The sequence below is a fragment of the Girardinichthys multiradiatus genome, chromosome 5 (genome assembly GCF_021462225.1).
Source record: "Girardinichthys multiradiatus isolate DD_20200921_A chromosome 5, DD_fGirMul_XY1, whole genome shotgun sequence".
Lineage (NCBI taxonomy): Eukaryota > Metazoa > Chordata > Actinopteri > Cyprinodontiformes > Goodeidae > Girardinichthys > Girardinichthys multiradiatus.
In genome coordinates, this window is record NC_061798.1 from 13,093,509 (window position 1) to 13,116,621 (window position 23,113).

General features: G+C 42.7%; 1 protein-coding gene across 9 annotated transcripts in view; it reads left to right on the forward strand.

Moving 5' to 3' along the window:
• adgrl3.1 (adhesion G protein-coupled receptor L3.1) overlaps nt 1-23,113 on the forward strand; it is a 247,436-nt gene that overhangs the window by 13,551 nt on the left and 210,772 nt on the right. For all 9 annotated transcript variants that reach the window (XM_047364449.1, XM_047364448.1, XM_047364452.1 and 6 more), the window contains exon 2: nt 12,809-12,889. The gene's annotated coding sequence lies outside the window, so the exon portion shown is untranslated. The remainder of the gene's footprint in view (nt 1-12,808; nt 12,890-23,113) is intronic.

Genomic DNA, 23,113 nt, shown 5'->3' on the forward strand with positions numbered 1-23,113 from the left:
CTTAGCTTTTGGTTTAGTGTGATATGATGAAGAATGGAAAGAATGACTACATGGACATGCTTGATCAAACAAAAGTATAAGAAAAACACTCTTATACATTTTGGGAAGCACAAACTTCAGTGCATTGTATTTTGATTTTATTTGAAAGAGCAACACAAAGTAATGCATAGTTGTGAAGTGGAAAAAAAAAACGAACCATGTTTTTTTTTTTAGATTAGATTAGGAAAAAAAAAAAAGCTGATCACACATAAAATCAGCTGTTCAGATGCACAAACATTTCCCCCTGAACACACGGAACAATACCACCATGAAACAGCATGTTTGGTTCGAAAATCTATTGACATTGAACCATTATCTGGAAGAGGAGGGAGCAGGCAGAGAGCAGCTGCCTGTAATCAGACTGCCTGCATCGGGTTAAATGGTTTGAAGACCCCGCTGAATCCACGGAGCACGAATATACAATATCCAACCTAAAACTAACTTCACCATGGTCAAAAGTCAGCGGTTTTGGGCTCTAAAGTCCTTGTCCTTGTTATTGTCAGGGCTGAGAGAAAAACCTTCTCATAAAGCCAAAAATTGTAACTTGTTCAGGCAAACCAATCCAGACAGTAACTTCTCTCCTCTCTGCTTCTGTTATGATTCTGGCACGTCTGCTCTACTCTGTCTCCCTGGCTGCAATCAGCAGATTAGATGCACCTGGTGGCTGCTGCTGTGCAGTGCAATCTGTGGCATGCCATACACCTGTGTCTTCCCTGATATATACCGACTCTGACAAGCAGACAGTGCCAGATTTCCTGCATCTGGTTTATGCCTCTGCCTGCCCCTTGCCTGACGCCTCTTGTTCCAATCGTTGACCCTGTTTCTGTCCTTGGATTATTGAGGCAGCCTAGCCCTCGGATTATTCAGCCTGGAGTCACTTCTTACCTGTGGTGTGGAGATCACCGCCTGCCGCCCACTGAGGTTTCCCCTCTGGGTTTCAAGTTCCAGTCAAGACAAAAGCAGTGATTCCTGGAAGCTGTGAGGAGTGTTACCTGTGTGACGTTTTCCTGTGGCTGAATAAACCTTTTAAACTTTCAGTACTGTCTGGCTGAATCTTGGGTTTGCCTTTTTCTGATTCATAGCAGCTTCTCCTGCCACACCCCCTCACATCAGAACCCCTGAGCCTTATTTTCTAAGTTCTGCCTGGGCTGTGGTCCAGATAATTATCCCAGTGACTCATTTTATACATGAAAAAACATACATAAGACATTCTTGCATATAGAATAATGCAAACAGTATTTGTATTTAGTTTATTTATGCTTTTATTTTCTATTTACGTTTTATTTGTTATCGTTTGGAGGCGGGGCTTCAAGCCATAGCTCCGGTCATCAGTGAGTCAATGGAAACAGAAGAGCAAGAGCAAGTGGATCTGTGCAGCCTGTATAGAGCCAATGGAAAAGGGGCATAGCAGATTTTCATCCAGGATCAACCTGTTTCGCTTCACCCATCTTCCCATCAACTCTAAACAGCTTCTGTTTTTGTTGAAGAAAAGAATCCCCACACCATGATGCTGCCACTGCCTCTCTTTGGGGATAGTGTTTTCAGAGGGATGTGCAAACATTTATTTTTCTTGGAGACACAATGTTGTTCTTATCTGTTCTTATCTTATCTCTATGTGGCTACCCCCCCCCCCCCCCTCCTAAAAAGCACACACACATAGCTTATGGCAAACTGCAAATTGCAATTCTGGCTGGCTTTCTTATATCAATTTATATCTTCTTACATCTCTACTCTAAAAGCAACAAACAGGAGAGCAAGTAATTGTTATAATCAGGTGGACCGTATTTACTAGTTAGATAACATATAAAGGCATTTGGCTGCACTGAATGGTATTTAGATGTTGCAGAGAAATGGGGGCTGCAAAAAATGTTTTTGAAAACCAAGTTTAAATTCTTTCCACCTAACGATTATGCACTACTTTGTGTTAGGCTTTCACATAAAATTCTAAGAAAATACACTGAAGTTTGTGGCCATTACCTGACAAAATGAGGAAAAAAATATTTTGCAAGATACTGTAAAAGTGACTAATGGTATGGTAATGTAAGTTGTGTCACTTATGACATTTTGCATATTGCTTTCCTAATTCAGCCGAAAAGCCTTCAAGTGCAAATCTCACACCTTTCTCTACCTAAGTTCATTCTTTTGACTGGTGAATAATGCGCTACAAGTAGGATTCTCAAATCCACTGGGTTACTTTTAGCACATTTACAACGTGTGATTGTAGAATAGACTGCACGAGTCTGAGGCTGACATGGTCCAACTCTCTTTAGATAAAAGCAGCATGCTCCCTTTGGTGTGGATGGCTCCCTGGCAATTTGTCCCTGAAGTATCTTTCACATTGGGTAATAAAGTCATTTTACCACCTCTGCGTTGTGCAAGGGAACCTGATAGTGTCACACAAAGACAGATGACTACCACCACAGCCTTTGGGCCTGCAGCAATAACTAACAACAGGCCACGTGTCTGTTTTCTCAAAATTTGAAAAAGTGCTGGCATTCTCTCCTTCAGAGTGCTGACAGGCCTTTTCGAAGGATTTTACTCAGATAGGATGATAAATGATACAACATATTTTATAGATGAGAAGGAATGTGTTGGTCCAAGATCTTGATTTGAGGATAAAGTAAGTCAAGTATTTGTTAGACATCAGGGTATTTAAAAAACTAGCTTTTTTGGGGGTGTGGGGGGTGGTCTATTATTTGTGGAAGACTAAATTTTTGAATGTATCACAAGCATAGTCAAATCCGTTGGTCAGGGTCGTTATTAGTAGTGGTGTGGGGCATTATGACATAGTATATTATATATATAGTATATTTCATCAGAGTTACATGAGAGGGGGATATATTTAAATGAAAAAGTTGTCCTTCTGCTTCACAATCTAGGCAATTTGAACAATGTACTTTAGGCATTATAGTCAATATGGCTATAACACCAGTGTCCCATAAGGTTGTTTGTTGAGCTAAGCTAAGCACATCACAACAAACAGACAGGGAGCAGCAGTGGCATCACTATTAACATTGACTGTTTAGGTCGAGTCGTTAGACATCCGTCAAAAATGCAGTCTACTAATTCTCTATGAGACAATGCACTTCGGCAGTGTCTGTTTGTCGCCCAGAACCTAGCAAAAATATACAAATATACATATATTTGTATATGCATATTTAAATCCCAACACGAGACATCTTAGCTGGGGTCAGCAAGCAAGCCCACCCCAGCCTGCCACCTCTACCTGCGGGTCACTCCAGAGTAGAAGAGTCCATCCTCTCTTGAGGATCTGGGTTACAGAGCACACGCTGTGTGTGTAGGTGAGCACGACTATTTCCAGTCAATATCTTATGACCTCCTGCACAAGCTCAAGCTTCTTACCACCCAGCAAGGTGACATTCCACATCCCTAGAGCCAGCCTAAGCATCCAGAGATCGGGTCGCTGAGGTCTCCACCTTTGTCCGCTGCCCGATCCGCTTTGCATGGGCCCCTCATGGTTCCCCCTGCTGGTGGGGGGCCCATTGGGGGATCAGAATCAGAATCAGCTTTATTGCCAAGTTCATGCATACAAACGAGGAATTTGACTCCGGTACACTTTGCTCTTTTGTTCTGTTTTTGCATTACAGAATATACAAATTTACAATTTACAATGTACAATATACACATATCTAATAGAAAAGGTGCATTTGCAACATCTGTATGCTGTTGTTCTGTACTCTATTAAATGTTCATCAGAGAAACAGCCTGGGGGAAGAAACTGTCTTTGTGGCGGCTGGTTTTAGTAAACAGTGCTCTGTAGCGGCAGCCTGAAGGTAAAACTCCAAACAGTTTATGTGCAGGGTGTGTGGGGTCTGCAGAGATTTTGGCAGCTCTTTTCTTGACCCTAGACCTGTATAAGTCCTGGATGGAGGGCAGGTCAGCTCTGATTATTCTCTCTGCAGTCCTGATTATTCGTTGCAGTCTGGACCTGTCCTGTTTTGTGGATGAGCCAAACCACACTGAGATGGATGAAGACAGGACAGACTGAATGATGGCAGTGTAAAAGATGACAAACAGCTCCTGTGGAAGGTTGAACTTCTTGAGTTGCCTCAGGAAGTACAGTCTCTGCTGGGCCTTCTTTCGAACAGTGTCTATGTGTGAAGACCATCTCAGGTCCTCAGAGATGGTGGTTCCTAAGAACCTGAAGTGGTCCACGGCCGATACAGTGTTGTTGAGGATGGTGAGGGGGGTGTATGGGGGTGGTGTTCTCCGAAAGTCCACCACCATTTCCGCAGTCTTGAGTGGGTTCAGTTCAAGGTAGTGGTAGTGACCGCACCAGTGTACCAGCCGATCCACCTGCTGTCTGTATGCAGACTCATCACCGTCCTGGATCAGTCCAATGACAGTGGTGTCGTCTGCAAACTTAAGGAGTTTCACGGACGAGTCCGATGAGGTGCAGTCATTTGTGTACACAGAGAAGAGGAGTGGGGATAGAACACACCCCTGGGGGTCATCAGTACTTATTGATCTGGATCGGGAGAAGATGCTCCCCAGTCTCACCTGCTGCTGTCGGTCTGTCAGGAAGCTGTTGATCCACTGACAGGTGGAGGCTGGGACGTTGAGCTGTGTGAGCTTCTGGTGGAGGATGTCTGGCATGATGGTCTTGAAGGCCGAGCTGAAGTCTACAAACAGGATCCTGGCGTACGTCCCTGGGTGGTCGAGGTGTTGCAGGATGAAGTGTAGACCTAAGTTAACAGCATCATCTGCCGACCTGTTTGCTCGGTAAGCAAATTGCAGGGGGTCCAGCAGGGGGCCTGTGATGTCTTTCAGGGGCTTCAACACCAGCCGCTCAAAGGATTTCATGATCACAGACAACAGGGCTACAGGGCCTGTAGTCATTTAATCCTACGACGGTGGGTTTCTTGGGAACCGGGATGATGGTGGATAGTTTGAGGCAGGAGGGGACCTCACATTTCTCCAGTGACTTGTTGAAGATCCTTGTGAAGATCGGAGCAAGTTGATGTGCGCAGGCTTTCAGGCATGATGGGAAGACGTTATCAGGTCCTCCAGCTTTCTTTGTTTTCATGCGCTGAAAGAGCCTGTTTACATCTTCCTCGGAGATCTTTAGTGCAGGCAGAGGATCTGATGGTGGGGGGTTGGTTGCTTTATGGGAGGAATTTGTTCCTGAATGGGATGTAGAGGGGATGATTTGAGGTGTGAATGGTTTCTTGTCATGTCTGCAGTAGAAGCCATTCAGACGGTTGGCCAGGAGACGACTCTGTGCAGGATGGGTGGAGGGGCTCTTGTAGGCAGTCAGGTTTCTCAGACCGGTCCATACAGCTGAAGTGTCACCAGTAGAAAGGCTGTTCTTAAGCTTCTCACTGTAGCTTCTCTTAGCTGCTTTGATCTCTTTTGTTAGTTTGTTCCTGGCCTGCTTGTACCGCGCCCAATCTCCACTGCTGTGAGCTTCTTCCTTTTCCCTGCGCAGATTCCTGAGGTGTGGAGTAAACCATGGCTTATTGTTCCCAAAGGTGCAGACGGTCTTGGTCTGCACACACATGTCCTCACAGAAACTGATGTATGATGTCACCACGTCAGTTAGTTGGTTTAAGTCAGTGGCTGAGGTTTCAAAAACAGTCCAGTCTGTGCATTCAAAGCAGGCCTGTAGCGTCTGCTTTGATTCCTCAGTCCACTTCTTAACAGTGTGAACCTTGGGTTTGGAAGCTCTTAGTCTCTGTCTGTAGGTTGAGATGAGGTGGATTAGATAATGATCCGAAAAACCCAGAGCAGCCCTGGTAACAGCATGATATGAGTCCTTTAAAGCTGTGTGGTCCAGTGTGTTTTTGTCTCTGGTGGGACACTTAATATGCTGTCTGTATTTTGGGAGTTCATTTGAGACGTTTGCGCTGTTAAAATCACCCAGTATTATGATGAAAGTCAGTGTATTTTTTCTCCAGGTCTGTAATCAGCTCAGCAAGATGTTTTTCCGCGGCAGAAGTGCAGTCATGCGGTGGAAAATATGAGCCGATTATTATAAACGAGGAAAACTCTCTCGGTGAATAAAACGGTTTACAGATTATGGAAAATGACTCCAGATCCGGGCTACATGTTTTTCCCAGCACTTTTACGTCTCTGCACCAACTTTCATTTATATAAAAGCAGATTCCGCCACCTCGCTTTTTCCCCGATAGCTCCGCGCTGTGATCCGCTCTGAGCAGCTGGAAGTCCGGCAACAGCAGTGCGTGGTCCGGGATGTTTTCACTCAGCCATGTCTCGGTGAAGCAGAGAACCCCTGATCCGCGGAGGTCCGTGTTTCTACTGGTGAGGAGAAGCAGCTCGTTCATCTTGTTGTTGAGAGAGCGGACATTTGCCAGGTGGATTGAAGGCAGTGTTGTGCGAAGTCCTCTTTTGCGGAGCTTTACCAGCGCGCCAGCACGCTTTCCGCTCCGCCGTTTTCGGCACAGAATCCCATATAGAGCCGCAGCTCCTCTTGCCAGGAGCTCAGTGAACCTCGGATCAATGAAAGATGGTGAAAAAAACCCAAGAGAGGACTCTCTGTTGTTGAGAAGTTCCTCTCTACTGAATGAGACCACAGGATTGTGGCCCGACACCACAGAACTGTGGCTCGAAAAACATAAAAACACACAAAATACAAAAACAAAGAGAGAGCGAAGCTCCGAGGCTGCCATCGTCGGCGCCATCTTGGTGGCCTCACATCTCTCGTTGGGCCTGTCCAACTGTCATGGCTTTTTAATATTTTTTGCTCCTCCTGATAGTAGCTTAGTGGTTGACAATACCATTATATGTCAGCCAGTTTTAATGTGTCATTGTTTGGCCCTTTCTTTCTTATTTCCTCACTTTGTCTCCTTTCTCTAATCTATATGGGGCAGAGTCTTTTATTTTACGCCATGCACACTATTGCTCCATATTCTTTATGTTTATATGGAATTAGAGACCAGGGGGATAGCTGTGGTTTTTAAATGAACATTAAGAGGCTCCACCCATTCAGAGAATGCACCATAAATCTCAAACCAACAGGCATCGACAAAAATCCTAGACTGTTATGATGCAATCTTTGGTTTATGGCATAATTACAAAGGCTAATACATGAAACAACGATCATGAAAGCATATGGCAGAGTCCTAATTACATCCAGAGGACTGATGAATAATGGGAATGATGTGGGGCAGTGATACAACCGCTGCCTCTCATAATAGAAAACACCATTGTTTTCCTGAGTGAAAATATGAAGCATCTCTCATGTGAAACCTACTCCTCTTTGGAAAGACATACAGCTGAAAGAAAAAGAGGAAAAAGAATGGTTAGTAAGGCAAGAGCACCCAAACCAAAATCCTTTTACCAGTGCCCCTCATAAGCTTCAAATGGAAGCTATAAATCTGCTGTTTCTTGCCTTTTCCCTTTTTATCAGAGAATTTCAAAATATATGCTTGTAACGAATATATAGCTATTAGTTGCTGGGAAAGGCAGAAGACAATGGAGATGGATTCACTGAAAATGGAGTTATCTTTTGATATCAATACCGACATTAATGATGACTAACGTGGTTAGCAAAATCTTTGCAACATCAAAAAAGGCATCAAAAAAAAGGGTTCTTCCTGCTTCTCATATTTCTGTATATAGATCAAAAATAGAACTAAGCCAGTAGAACATTCAGATAACCTAGCAAGAAACACCACAGTTTATTTTGAATAATGGTAGTTAACCGAACAAATAAATATTAGGAATGATGGAAGAAGTGATCCAATTTTTAAATTCTGCATATTTGTCTTATATATCCAGGATTTTTAGTCTCACAGTACCTAGTATTTTACTAACTTTCACTTATATGTATTACCATGGTGACATTTTTGCAGTTTGTACATTGGAATGTCAGAGGGTACACTTGATTGTACTGTCTGTGAACATTACCTAGGATTAAAAATGCCTATTACACACATCATAGTTTTTCTTCTGTTTCACCTTTAGTAACTGACTGATGTTACCTAGTAAATTTGCTGTCATTACTAGTAAACTAGTTAACAGAGCTAAAATAAAAAGCCACCAGCCTGAAGTTCAATCTTTATTTTTGTAAAAAAAAAACATTTTAGTCTTGGAGCCAACATTTGTTTCAAACCTGTCATACCTTACAAACTCTGTTTGATAATGAAGATTTTCCAGATATGTGACTGTATTTTCTGACAAGGAAAACTTGAATAAAGTTTCAACTTATATACTGCTGTGAGAATCTGCAGTACATGTGATTATGGGGCACAGCATTGTCCCTCCGGCAGCTTATAAAGAGGTGTGTAAACCACTGGAATAGAATTTTAGGTGTTATGAAATGGTAGCTTTTTAAAACTCTGGCATCCCTTAAATTTTGCTTTTGGCAAAATTAACGGAAATAGCTTTGTGAAAAGTAGGCACAGGTTGGTTTATAAAGGGATAGCTAGAGTCTGCTGCAGTGAAGAGGTTCTGGTAAAAGGTTATAAAAAGTTAACACCTTACCTGCTGTAAATACATCTCTTGCCATCCTTATTGTCATAAATCCAGATTAGCTGGACCCTGAGACTGAAGCTAACTACTAGTCCAAAAGGCACTGAGACCAAAGTAAACTTCTACTATTTTAAAATGGCTGTAGTCTTAAGCTGTTTATGTGAACACCATTTCATGAACCTATGAACAGTTGTGAAGTTTGCATTGGGTGGTTGCTTGAAGAGACAGCAGTCATTATTTACTTGGGACTACAGGGTCTGTGGTGGTGTACCTCCAAGGATCTTCCTATGTCAAACCCTTTCTGTGAACGCATGTGCAGTGTATCCAGTCACAAAAACTATAAATGTTAAACTTTCAAGCTAAGTAGTTTAAGTGAATGCTATTTTATTGATTTTCATAATGCCTTACTTTTCTGTTACTCTGACCTTAAGCACTTTACATGTTCTGTTCTCAGTATGTGTATGTGCAAATGTAACGTGACAATTGGTTTAAGTCTCATAAAAGGGTGTTTACATAAACCAAGAAGCTTTAAAGTTGTGGAGATTGGAGTTATTTCAAGACAGTAGAATTCAGTTTTGGTCTTGGGCCCACTGAGACAAACTGTAGGCACTGATCTGTCTTCATATAAATTGAGTTATAAACTGTAGACAAGATATTGACTCACATTCTCTATTTCTCTAATTAAAAAATTTGATAATATTTTGTTTAAATAAAGTTTAAATAGTTTAAATAAATAGGACATTTGGATTATGAAATATCTGATAGCTAAATTAGATGTAGATTTCTTTTGCCTTGTTGATGTCAACTCTTTTTAAAATGAGCTTTACTCACTCTTTTTTGTTTTATTAAAACAAAATGTGTTTTATCCTCAGTGCCAAAGGCTTTGTGTGAAATTTATGACTGATTTTGAGGACATTTGTTTCCAGCGGAAAATTTCAAATCTGCAACAATAAGCCTACATGTAACAAAAACGTGCACTGTGGTTTCATATTCCCATGGTCCACCCCAAAAAGGAAGCACTCCTTCCTGCGTTGGTGTCTAAAGCTACTTCTGATTTTTAAGCTCGAATTCTTGTAGTATGAATGTATTTCCAAGGGAAGCTTTTCTTGCGTGCGTCTTGGCAAAATATAACAACATATTTTTACATAAAGTGGTTGCAAAAGTATACTCTGGATAGTTGTGAACTCTGACAGCGGAAGAGGGAATTACAATTTAATGAAGAAATCCTTTTCAGGGGTTTGAGAAAGCAGTGGCTGGCTGCTGATGTGTGCATGAACTTTTTGGCTGCTGCTTCTTTGATCCTCTCTTTCCCGTCTCCTACTTGTCCACCTAAACGAGCCCTAATGACAAATCTCATTCCTTGTCGCGTTCCACTGCTTATGCAAACCTTGTCCTTCAGAGCCTCTCTTCTGCATCCGAACCCACTTCTGTTCCACCTCTATTCCTCCATTCCTCCATTCCTTCTGCACTGATGCCACCGTTGTTAACCAGCTAGATGTGAATAATGTATACGGTCTTCTGAGAGAAACAAGTCAGACAAGCATGAACGGGCTGCATAGGTGGAGGAGCTCATCACTTAAGTTATTTCTCACTAATTATCTCTTGCCCCTGGTGATTTTGCTGCATCGAAGTGCAAGCATGCATGCATCTATAAAAAAATTTCTTGCCTGCCTACACGCGAGCACACATGTATGTAGAGTTTTGTAAAGGCATCTTTTATAGCAATACAGCAAAACAGCTTCTGGCCTCCTGTGCTGCCTAATAGACCCAATTACTGCACAGCCCTGCCCCAGAGCTCCACAGAAGTCCAGGCTCAGATTGTTGATCTTGATGTGGGTGTATGAATTTTACATTTGTTGTTCTTTTTTTGTGTGTGTGTGCCTGGAACATTCTTCCTTGGCTCTCAGATAAAGACTGCCAGAAAATACAAGACCTTACAGATAGACGCTATTTCCTGGATGGCATCATCTTTCCCAGAAAAAATGCAGCACACTCGCTAAAGCTCAAACAACACAAACGCAATGGCGAACAAACTGCATTTGGCATGCCAGGGGATATGAGCACTAATCTGTGTCCAAACCAAACACTGAGCAGCGGCACATTGTGCTTGACTCTTGAGATTTGGCTGAAATGTTTATCCTTAAAGACGTTTGGTAGCTGGTTATTTTTTGAATGACAGAAAGGGAGACATTTCCAAGCAGAACAGTGAAAGACGGAGAGAAAAATTCTTTACAGTGCCTTGTAAAATTATTCATGCTTTTTAACATTTTCTCACAAACTCCAATAGTTTTTATTTGTGAAGCAGCCCATAATCGTGGAAGGAAAACATGACATATGGTTTTCAGAATCTTCTGCAAATAAACATCAGAAGAGTATGATGTACAATTGTGTTCAAAATAATTGCAGTCCAGCATCACTACCCAATTCTAATAATATAGTGTGACATAGAAATTAATTGAAAGAAGCTGTTTCAAAATAAGACCAGTGCGTAGTTCAGTCAGTGGGGTCATTCATTCGATGAGAAAAGAAGAATCAAACAGGTGGCTACTATTGACTGACAAAGGTAGCAGATGATGTACATGTTGGTTATAGTACACACTTCTGTTTGTGCAGAGGATACTTTGATTAGAAAGTTCATGTCATGATTCATCTGTATTAGGCGTTTGAGTTCCTTCTTGTTTGTTTCTCTGCTCTTCTCTGTTTATGTTTTCTAGTTGCTGTTATTTGAGTTTATTCATGATAGATTAGGTTCATGATTCATCCTTGTGTTTAGATATTTATGTTACGTCTTTGTGTTCCCACTCATCTATGTTCATTAGCCTCCCTCCTTCAGTTGCTCAGCATTCTCCCTGCCACCAGCTGCCGCACATTTCCCCTGATTAGCTCTTCTAGTTCATTGGTTGTTTCCCACACCGCCTCTGTATTTATACTCTGGTTTTCATTACTCGCCACTGGATCCTCCTGTTTGATACCCGCTCTATTACCTTGCCTTGTTTTCACTGTCTGGTTATAAATTTAAGTTTAAGAGTTATCATTATAAACATCCCAACTTACCATGTGGCTCCCATGCTGTTGTCTCCACGTTGGTCCAATAAAACCCAGCAATGAATGGAACTTGATTAGAAATAGGGAAAACATACAGCAGGATGTTTTTCTAACATGCCTGAGAAATATAGTGTAGATAACAATACAATAATCCAAAATGGTTTAAAATGGAGACCAAAACCAGACAAGGAAGAAAACAGAATACTACTGTACCAATCGAATGAAGAATAGGCAAAATTGTTACTCTTTTTCCTGTCTTCTACTGTGTAAAGGCTATATGTGTTGAGCACAAAACAAATTGGCATTCCTTCTACAGATTCTTTCACCTGAGCTGTGGATCTTTGCAGCTCCTGCCATGGCTTCTTTTGCCTGTTTCTCTGATTAATGCTCTCTAACAAACCCCTGAAGCCTTCACAGAACTGTTGTTTTACAACTGGATTCCAATTACTGTTGGTTGCACTGGATATTATTGAAAGGTAGCAGAGTAAAGGAGGCTAGACAGAAAAGTGCACCGCATTTTGAAGATGTTTCGTAGTAAAAAATTTTAAAAGCCATGAACAATTTTCCGTCCACGCACTACTTTATGTTGGTCTGTCACATAAAGCCTCAAGAAAATACCTTCATGCTTGTTGTTGTAACATGACAAAATGTGAAAATGTTCAAAAAGCATCAGTGCTGTTGCTAGGCACTAAACTGTATAGGGAAAATGAAACACACCAGTAAGTATAGTAGAAGTCAAGAGAGAAAAATAAAATGACCCAAGTGGAGAAAGATGGGAGACATTTTAGATTTGAAAAGTCTGTCTCTGCATCCCCAAAACAGAACTACCAATTTCCCCTCGTCCCTGGCATTTGACAGAGCAATGCTAACCATATCAACAAGCTATCATGGCACAAGAGAGCTTTCCCCTCAGTAAACTGCCAGCGACAACAAAGATAGACCATTACAGTCTTTGATATCCCAACACTTAAGGGGTCATTACGAGGCGGATCGCATGTGTACACAGACAGGCGCAGTTGCATAAACACCAAACAGGCACCCCTGCAAGCCGCTGCAGCTTTGTGAACCGTCTGGTTCTTGTGTTTGAATGGGTTATGGCTATTCACACATTCTGGATGGGGCCATTATTCACATGGCACCCCACATTCACTACATATTATAGCTATCTGTCTCTATTGTGAAAAATGACAGGGACTTCAGTTCAGTGAGCTTGAATAACCCACCCTTTCTCCCTGTGTTCCTCCCTCCTCCCCCTCGCTCTACTCTCCAGGTCGAGGACATCCTGCTGCCACTGAGATGTGATTCTCTGCGGTTTCATTTCCCTCCAACAAAAGAAAATACACACTAACAGGTAAGAATATGTTTGTCCGTAACTGTGTATGGGCTTAAATACACAATATATGGGTGTGTAATAATTTTAAACATATTTACAGAGGTAAGCTGGTCAGGTCAGAATGCATTTTTATGTACAACAGCCATATTTAGACCTGAAGGTATTGCTAAGCAAACACACACAGCTGGTGCAGTGTTTTTTGCACACTCTACAGTAAGCGTTATGCTTTTTTAGAACCTAAATATGACCCGGGGTTTTCCCCGGAGACCTCAGGGTTCCATCTGTGCCAGGAAGTTTTCTAATTGGCCCTAACAAATGTGTCTTCTGAAAGTACTAATCCAATCTGATTCGACCAGGCTTCAGAAAGAATATGGAACAACATGCGATGTGCCGTGAAGGCAACAAGGACAGAAAAGAGCAGAAGAGGCGACATGGAAACGTGGGAGCAAACAGAGTTTTAATTGCAATAGGCCCGCTGTTCACTGAACGCATCAGCAGGAGTTTTACCACAAACGCAGACCTTCATCTGCCCATGAAGCCACTCACCACAACTTATTTACAGTGTATTTACAAGCTGAGCAAGACCTGTAAAATGTCGAATTTACGAGCTTCCGTTTAATTAGGAATACTGTCTCCCAGAGTTGGCTGATGAATTGCACATTCAGTTTATTGGCAATAGAAGGGAGGCGCAGTTGTTTGATATTGACACACTTGCCAGGGAGCAGCAGTTGACGTCCGTTTTTCACTAAGAGGAGAAATATACTGCATCTTTGCCGTGTAAAAACCCAGAGGTCATGTTTTCATCCAAGATCCTATTCTGTATGGATTGATTTGGCTGAGAGTAATGTGAAAGCAGGGTGCTCACTCTTTCTCCTGCTGTGTGGTTTTGCATTTTTCATTTTTGCATCTTAGAGATATTTCGTCCGGTTAATTGTCGAGAATGTTTCACCACCGATCTCCAGCTGAAGATGCCGTTCAATAGAACAGTTAGGTGTTGTCTTTTTTAACTTTAGATTTCGTCTATTATCGCGTCTTACTGTTTTCATTTTATCCACATTCTGAAACCACGGTGCACCCCTGCTGATACCTGGTCAACAGTACCTTGCAAAAGTGTTTCTAGATCTTTGAATTTTTTCACATTTTACCACGTTCCAACCACAGACTTCAAATGTATTGCATTGAAGTTTTTAAAAATGCTTTAATTCAGGAACACTAGGCGGTGTGCAAGCATGAATGGGTGGTTAAAGTCATGCCACACCATCTCCTATAGATTTATGTCCAGATTTTCACTTCCTTTTTTTTTGTTTTGCTTAGGTTTTTTTTTTAGCTATTCTAAGATGGACTTGTTTGTGTCTTTTGGATATTTGTCCTGCTGCATAACTTAAAGGCAGTTGAAGTTAAGGTTTCAAACTGACCACCGGACATTCTCCTTCAGGATTTTCTGGTAGAGAGCAGAATTCATAGTTCCTTCAGTTACAACCAGTAACCTGAACCAGCAAAGCAGCCCCAGACCATCACACTTCCACTATAATGTCTGACTGTTGATATGGTGTTCTTTTTCTGAAATGCTAGTGTTACTAGATACTAGATGTAATGGGACACATTTTCCAAAATGTTCTACGTTTAGTCTTTTCAATCCAGAGCATATTTTCCCAAAAGTCCTGGGAATCTTAAATATGTTTTTTATGGAAATGTGAGACAGGTATTGTGTTGTTTTTGTCTCCTTAACTGAGGTAAGGAAGGTCTGCTGTGGTTTAGTAGGTTCTTGTAGTCTTGGTAGGCAGGGCACTGCTAGGAGGGTTCACCACTGTTCCATGTTGTGGATAATGTCTTTTAATGTACTTTGTTGAAGTCCCAGAGCCTTAGAAATGACTTTGTTACTCTCTCCAAACTGATAGATATCAGTTACTTTGTTTCTCATCCGTTCTTCAAACATTTGGGATCAGGGAATGATGTTTTGCTTTGTAAGATCTGTTAAGTTCATTTTTCAGACAGGTTCTGTTTAAGGGATTTATTGATTCTACTGGTCCAGCAGTATTTGGGCCTCCATGTGGCTAACCAAAAAACAGTGGGTAATCACATTTAATTCACAGTTTAACAAAGGGGACCATTACACATCTGTTTCCCTTAATAAATAAAATAATTATTTTCTTATATTTAAAAGTTGTTTAATGATCTGAAATTATTCAGTGTGACACAAAAAAGCTGAAAAATCTTTATAGGTGCAAGTGATTTTTCCCAGCAATCTTCATTAAAGTTTGTGATGGTGCAAAGCACTATACATGACTTCCTTTGTCCATTTACATAAATGTCCGGTTCAGGATCTTTTACCCAGCGCACCTTCCTTCCTCTGCTCTCATATGACTGAATGCTAGCTTTGAAAGCAAACTTTGTGATATCAAGGCTGCATTTTGTCTTCATTTCAGTGGAACAATGAGCATAAAGAAAGAACAGTGGGAACTGAGATATGTCATTCTTCGTATCTTTCCCTGGGAGAAACAGGTGTTTCCTGCTCCACATCCACAAACACACAACCTTCATTTATCTCATTACTAATGAGAACTCATACTGAAATACAATCTGTTCTGTCTGGATGTTAAGTGAGTCTACACAACAGAACGATACCGGTAGATAAGTGGATGAACACTCCCTGGAAATGCAGTATAGCACTTAATCCAAATTTACTGTACCCTGCAAAAGTATTCACACTTTTTCACATTTTTTCATGTTTCAACTACAAACTTCTATGTATTTTATTGGGTTGTTTTATGACAAAATAAAGCAAATTAGTAAAGTAACTATCACGACCAGAGACAGAGAACCCAAATTCAGCCAAACACAAAGTGATAAGTTAAAAGGTTTATTCAGAAACTCAGGATCAGAGAGCAGGAGAACAGCAGTCAGCTTCCAGGAACCACTGAGAACAGAGAGACTAGTTAGTGGCTGAATAAAACTCAGGATTTTCAAGGAGTTAGATAAAGCCACTAACCTTCTCAGTCTGGGGATGAGGTGCAGAATCCAGAGGAGGAAGTGATCCAGACAGTTAATGAGGAAGCGTCCAACAGACTGAAGTCGGATTGCCGACTGATCCAAATCCTCCGAGGAATCAGCTGAAGCTGTGACAGGAACACAGAGAGCTGTGATTGTCCTCTTGACAATAATTCCAGGCGGACTAGAGTGCCAGGTGGGCTCAGGCTGAATAAACCAGTGGTTAGGCTGTGGCGTAAATCCAGGGACAGAAACAGGGTCGAATTCCAGGGCTAGAGGCGTCAGACAAGGGTCAGGCAGAGGCAGAAAACCAGAGGCAGAAAACAGAGTTGAAATCCAGAAATCCAATCCGTCAGACAAGGGGCAGGCAAGAAGGCAAAATCTCTTAGGCAAGGCAAGGTCAGAGAACAAGATCAGTCAGGAAGGAACGCTGCATAACTACTCACAAATGTTTTCGAAAATCTGGCACCATCTGCCTGTCAGATGGCTGTATATAACTGCAGCTCCACAGGTGTGTGGCATGACGGTGATTACACAGCAGCGCAGCAGCAGACAGGTGAAGCAGATGAGTTGATTGCATGAGTGAGAGCAGAGCAGGCAGACGGGCCAGAATCATAACCGTACCCCCTCCTCAAGGTCTGGCTCTGGACGGACCCCGAGGCTGATCAGGATGGCGGCGGAGGAAATCCCGGATGAGGATTTTGTCCACAATGAATCGTGCAGGAATCCAGGACCTCTCCTCAGGACCATAGCCCTCCCAGTCCACCAGATAATGTATGCCACGTCCCTGCCGTCTGGACCGGATGATGCGCCGGACAGTGTAGACTGGGCCATCAGCAAGAAGCTGGGCGGGTGGAGAGGGCCCATAGGTGGGCCCGAGACGGGACACCACATAGGGCTTGATCCGGGACACATGGAAGGTAGGGTGAATTTGCATGGCATGAGGCATGCGTAAACGAACAGCCACAGGATTGATGATCTTGGATATGGGAAATGGTCCCACAAAACGAGGTGCCAGCTTACGGGAGTCAACCGGAAGCGGGAGGTCCTCGGTGGACAGCCAAACCTTCTGTCCCACCTGGTAGCTTGGAGCAGGGATTCTCCGACAATTTGCTGTGCATGCCTGCACCTCCGACATTCAGATCATAGACCTTCTTGCCTTCCTCCAGATGCACTGACATCTTAGGGCCGCGGCCTGAGCAGAAGGAACCTCAGCTTCTTTCTCCTGGACTGTGAACAAGGGTGGCTGAAAACCAAACACAACCTAATAATAATAATCCTTTGGCACTAGCTGGGAGGGTGTTGACAGCATATTCAACTCAGGGTAAATTTTGAGACCATTTAGTTACGTCTGACTCACATAGTGCGCAAAGTTTTGTCTCCACCTCCTGGTTGGCCCTCTCAGTCTGTCCATCTGACTGTGGGTGAAATCCTGAAGACAAACTAACAGTAATCCCCAGCAAGGAACAAAACTCTTTCCAGGAATGTGACACAAAGACAAGTCCATGGCTATGTGTGACCAGGGACGAGGAGGAATGGGTAGGGGATGCAAGAGTCCAGCAGGAGGGCAACGAGAAGACTTGGCTTGGGAACATTGAGTACAGGCCGTGACGTAATCTGTGACATCTTTGACAAGAGATGGCCCCCAAAACTGAGTCCGGACCATCTGCAACGTCCTACTGATAGCAGGATGACAGAACAGACGTGAATTATGGCATGAATTAAGTACCTGGGGTACGAGGCGCTCCGGGACAAAACATCGGTCAGGTGGGCATGAAGTTGGGATAGGGAGGTCTTTGGTGGCATCTCTAACCTCTCCCTCCAACTCCAACATGGTGACAGAGAGTCTCACTGATTCCGGGAGAGTAAATTCATCCTCCCCAGAGGCCTGTGACTCGGAGGGTTCCTGTATTCTGGACAGGGCATCCGGTTTGCCATTTTTGACTTCAGGTCTGAAAGACAGAGAGAAGTTGAATCTTCCAAAAAATAAAGACCACTTTGCCTGCCTGGGATTAAGGCGCTTCACTGATCTCAGGTACGCCAGGTTCTTATGATCTGTCCATACAAGAAACAGTTTCTTAGCCCCCTCTAGCCAATGCCTCCACTCCTCGAGAGCCAACTTGACTGCCAACAGTTCTCGGTCCACCACATCATAATTGCGCTCTGCTTGGGACAAAGTCCTAGAAAAGAAGGCACATGGGTGAATACGGTCATCAGAACTTCTTTGGCTTAGGACTGCTCCAACCCCTGTGTTTGAGGCGTCGACCTCCACAATGAACTGTTTATCGGGGTTAGGGCACCGTAGAACAGGAGCAGATGTAAATAATTATTTGAGCTTGATAAAAGCTCTTTCTGCCGTCTCATTCCAAACAAACCTTGTCTTAGACGAAGTGAGAGCATTAAGAGGGGCTGCTACGAGGCTGTAATTCTTGATGAATCGTCTGTAGAAATTAGCAAACCCCAGAAACCTTTGAAGCTGTTTGCGGTCGGTAGGAGAAGGCCATTCCAAGACAGCCTTGACTTTGGAGGGGTCCACTATGACTTGGTCTGGAGAAATTATGAATCCAAGGAATGAAGTGGTAGTGGTGTGAAACTCACACTTTTCAGCTTTGACAAACAGATGATTTTGAAGAAGACGGAGAAGAACGGTCCGAACATTACTTCTGTGAGTTTCCAGATCCTGGGAATAAATCAGAATGTCGTCAAGGTAAACAAAAACAAACTGTCCAACCATGTCCCTCAGGACATCATTCACAAATGCCTGAAAAACTGCAGGGGCATTGGTTAAATCAAAAGGCATTACACAGTACTCATAGTGACCAGTGGGAGTGTTAAATGCCGTCTTCCAATCATTTCCTTCATTGATACGAACAAGGTGGTAAGCGTTTTTCAAATCCAACTAAGAGAAGATCTTGGTGCCTTGAATCTGGTCAAAAGCAGTGTTCATAAGTGATAGAGGGTATCGGTTCTTGATGGTGATGTCATTTAAACCCCTGTAGTCGATACATGGTCTCAAGGAACCATCATTCTTTCCCACAAAGAAGCCTGCCCCTGCTGGAGAAGAAGAAGGTTTGATAAAACCAGCTTTTAGGGACTCATCAACATACTTTCTCATGGCTTGGTTCTCTGGTCCTGACAATGAATACAATCGACCCCTAGGGGGAGAAGTGTCTGGTAGGAGCTCAATGGCGCAGTCATAGGGTCTATGAGGTGGAAGTGCCATGGCCCTGGACTTGTTGAAAACCTCCTTAAACGCATGATATTCAGGTGGCACCTCAGACAGATTGGGGTATGTCTCCTCAATGTCATTCTCCGGAATAATATCTGTAGAGGCAGAAGACAGACAAGTGGCCGAGCAGGACTTAGCCCAGCCCAATATCTCTTTGGCTTGCCAATCAATGTGGGGGTTGTGCTTTTGTAACCAGGAGGCCCCTAAAGCAATGGGTAGTTTAGGCGAGTTGATGATCCTGAATATGACTTTGTCCTGATGATTGCCCCCCAGTGTGAGTCTTATTACCTCTGTTTTGTAGTGTGAACTGTTGATACTATGACCAATGCCAGAACATTACGGGTGTTAGACGTGGGAAGGAGCTTGATGTCATGGTCCCTGGCGAACGACTCATCCATAAACTCTGTGTCCGCCCCTGAGTCAATGAACACTTGACACCTGATGAGAAGTAGAAGACACTTGAATGGTTGCAGGAAATGAGCATAAGGAGACAGACAGTTGACTTCGGCTCAATAGAGTTTTCGGCTCAATAGAGTTCTCCTCACCTCTACTGAGCCTGGGCTTTTAACGGACATTTTAAGGCAACATGACCCTGTCCCCCACAATAAAAACACAAGTTGTTTCTCCTTCGTCGATCACGCTCCCCCACAGAAATCTTAGATCGACCCAACAGCATGGGCTCATGGTCATAACTGTGTTCAGAAGGGGTTGGAAGACCTTTGGGTTCTAGGTGGGGAACAGGACAGTGAACTAAGGAAGATTTTACCTCCCTATGACGTCTCGCCCTCCTCCTTTCTGTGAGCCGTAAATCAATACGGGTTACCAGGTCTTCAAGTTGGTGAAGGGAGACAGGGTAATCACGGGTAGCCAGTTCGTCCTTGATGTTCTCATTGAGACCTTGCATGAAAGCATCCATTTTAGCATGCTCGTTCCAAAAACTGTCTGCTGCCAGTAAATGAAAGTCAATGATATAAGATGTGATGCTTCTCTCTTCCTGTTTAATGGAGAGTAAACCTCTGGCAGCTTCATGACTAGGAAGAACTGGATCAAAAACACTGATGAGCTCCTTGGAGAATGCAGAATAAGAAGCACACGTGACCAAACCATTTTGCCACTCAGCAGTGCCCCATTGCTTAGCCTTTCCAGAGAGGAGGGAAATAACAAACACCACCTTAGAGCGCTCAGAAGGGAACGAAGATGGCTGAAGCTCAAAATGAATCTCACACTGAGTAAGAAAGGCATGGCGCTGGTCAGGATCTCTCTTAAACAGCTCAGGAGGCGTGAGTCTAGGTTCTCTTACCACAGCGGAAAGATCAGGAACTCTGGGGGCAACAGGCTGTGAGGGCGCTGACGTGGAGGCAGGAATCATGGAGTGCAGCATAGAAATTATTTCCTCCATGCCGGAATCTAGACGTGCAATAGAGTGATCAACATTAGTGCGCCACTGCTATGCTGGCGATGGGTCCATTTTTTGGCCAGATTTTACTATCACGACCAGAGACAGAGAACCCAAATTCAGCCAGACAGTTAATGAGGAAGCATCCAACGGACTGAAGTCGGATTGCCGACTGATCCAGATCCTCAGAGGAATCAGCTGAAGCTGTGTCAGGAACACAGAGAGCTGTGATTGTCCTCTTGACAATAATTCCAGGCGGACTAGAGAGCCAGGCGGGCTCAGGCTGAATAAACCAGTGGTTAAGCTGAGGCATAAATCCAGGGACAGAAACAGGGTCGAAATCCAGAAATCCAATCTGTCAGACAAGGGGCAGGCAGGCAGGCAAAATCCGTGAGGCAAGGCAAGGTCAGAGAACAAGATCAGTCAGGAAGGAACACTGCATAACTACTCACAAATGTTTTCTAAAATCTGGCACCGTCTGCCTGTCTGATGGCTGTATATAACTGCAGCTCCACAGGTGTGTGGCATGACGGTGATTGGGCAGCAGCGCAGCAGCAGACAAGTGAAGCAGATGAGTTGATTGCATAAGTGAGAGCAGAGCAGGGAGACGGGCCAGAATCATAACAGTAACTGTGACGTGGATGGAAAATGACACAGGCTTTTCAAAATAAAAAAATAAAAAAACTAAACAAAAACAAAGTGTTGCATTTAGATGTATTCAAGGAGGCCATACTTTGGTCTTGACTTTGACTAAGCCATTCTGACACATGAATTTTATTTGAGCAAAGCCATATTATTTGAGCAAACACATACAACCAAATTAGCTCTGGTTGTATGCGTAGAGTTGATGTAGTTGTAAATTGACAAAATATGGCAAAGGGATACGAACACTTTTGCAAGGCACTGTTGACACCCAAATTACTTTTTGGTTGACAAATCTTTATTCTTGAAACAAGCTGAATGCCAATGATACAAAAATATAAGTAGTTCATTTTTATGTAAATTATTTGGAATTGTCAGCATCAAAATATTTTTTATAAATATGGCATAAATTTCAGTAATTCCAACAAATTTCTAGAAACATTCTCCATCATTAAATATACAGTTAAATACCTAAATTGAAATGCCTGATTAATTAATGCTTATTGTTTCAATACAGGAGCCTTGCTTTTTGTGCCCAAATGAAGGAAAGATCCCCATCCGGGTCATGCTTATTTAGCTCCCGATAACACTAACTGTGCACACATAAACTACCATTAATACTCCCTCTCCTTGCAGCCCTCGATGAGTGTAGGCTTATTGTTTTACAACATGACCTTTGCCTTGAGTTGAGAGGCCTTTGTCCTGAGACAATGGAGCCCATATTGTAAACACTGCCAGTCAATGCCGTCCACACAGCTGCCACAGAATGGCTGCAGATTGTCTAGGGTCCAAGTTGAAGGCTTTGAGGCGGCCACTTGTGGCAAGCATGTTTTCTGTGCTGGCGTATTTTCGTCTGTGCTGTTTGTGCCTGTAAGACAGAAGCCTGTTACTGAGAGTTGACAGATGGACCCGTGCAATTAGACTCAGCCTGGTTATGTGCACACAAACAGACGTATGCAAACCACATGAACCCAGAACCGGGCAAGATGCAGATGTCTCTGAAACTCTAGATTTGACACAGGGTGCAATGGAGATGGAGATCTGAGACATCTATCTGCATGTCTCTGTATCTGTCTATTGGGAAAAAAATGAAAAGTGTTCTTTTGTGCCATATTAATGGAATTACTGTTTGCCTATTCAAGTAATTTTAGGCTAACAATAGCTGAGTTTTTAATTAAATTGCATTCACAAATTTGACATTTAGCAGAAAAGGACTTTCACATTTTTCAACATTTTTAGTCAGACACAAATGTCCTGTTAATTTATGCTTCGTTTAGTGAGTATTTGGATCATATTCTGTTACAATATAAATGCCCCACTCTTTTTTAAATGTGAGGACTCATTAATAATATTCGTCAAAATAGAAGCAGGTTATTGCTAATCTGATAAAACGGAGAGTTTCAACACATAACTTCTAGCAATGGGGAATTTATCTCTATCTGTTTCTCATATTTGTTATGATACAATATTCATCCCAGTCCTTGCAAAAATATTTACACTCATCCTTTATACTATTGTTTTTAGAAGTTAGTCTCATTACAACCCACCCACCGACGCCTTTCATTTTGCAATAAAACTCAAGATCAGTCAGACTGCAGTGATCTGGATTTTGCTCCTTCCATCTTGCCAATAACTTAGTTTCCTGCAGCTGATAAAGTAACCATCCCAACCGCATGATTTCTCCACCGCCATGTTCACTATTAGTTTTAGACCAGTTCGTCCTATTCCACCATAGCATCTTTATCTTCTACATTTTTACATTGTCCCTTACATCACTTTTCGCACACTGTGTACATACATTTTGATGTCTTTCTTTTAGCTTTTTTCTCACAGCTTTTTCACTAATCCCACAACTGTATTCATACTGAGATTAAATTACACACAGATGGACACAGCATTCACCACCGTCCCCCACTCTTGCTGGTGAAAAGCATCCCACAGCATGACAGTGTCACCACTATGTTTGTAAATGGTGTTAGTGGACTCC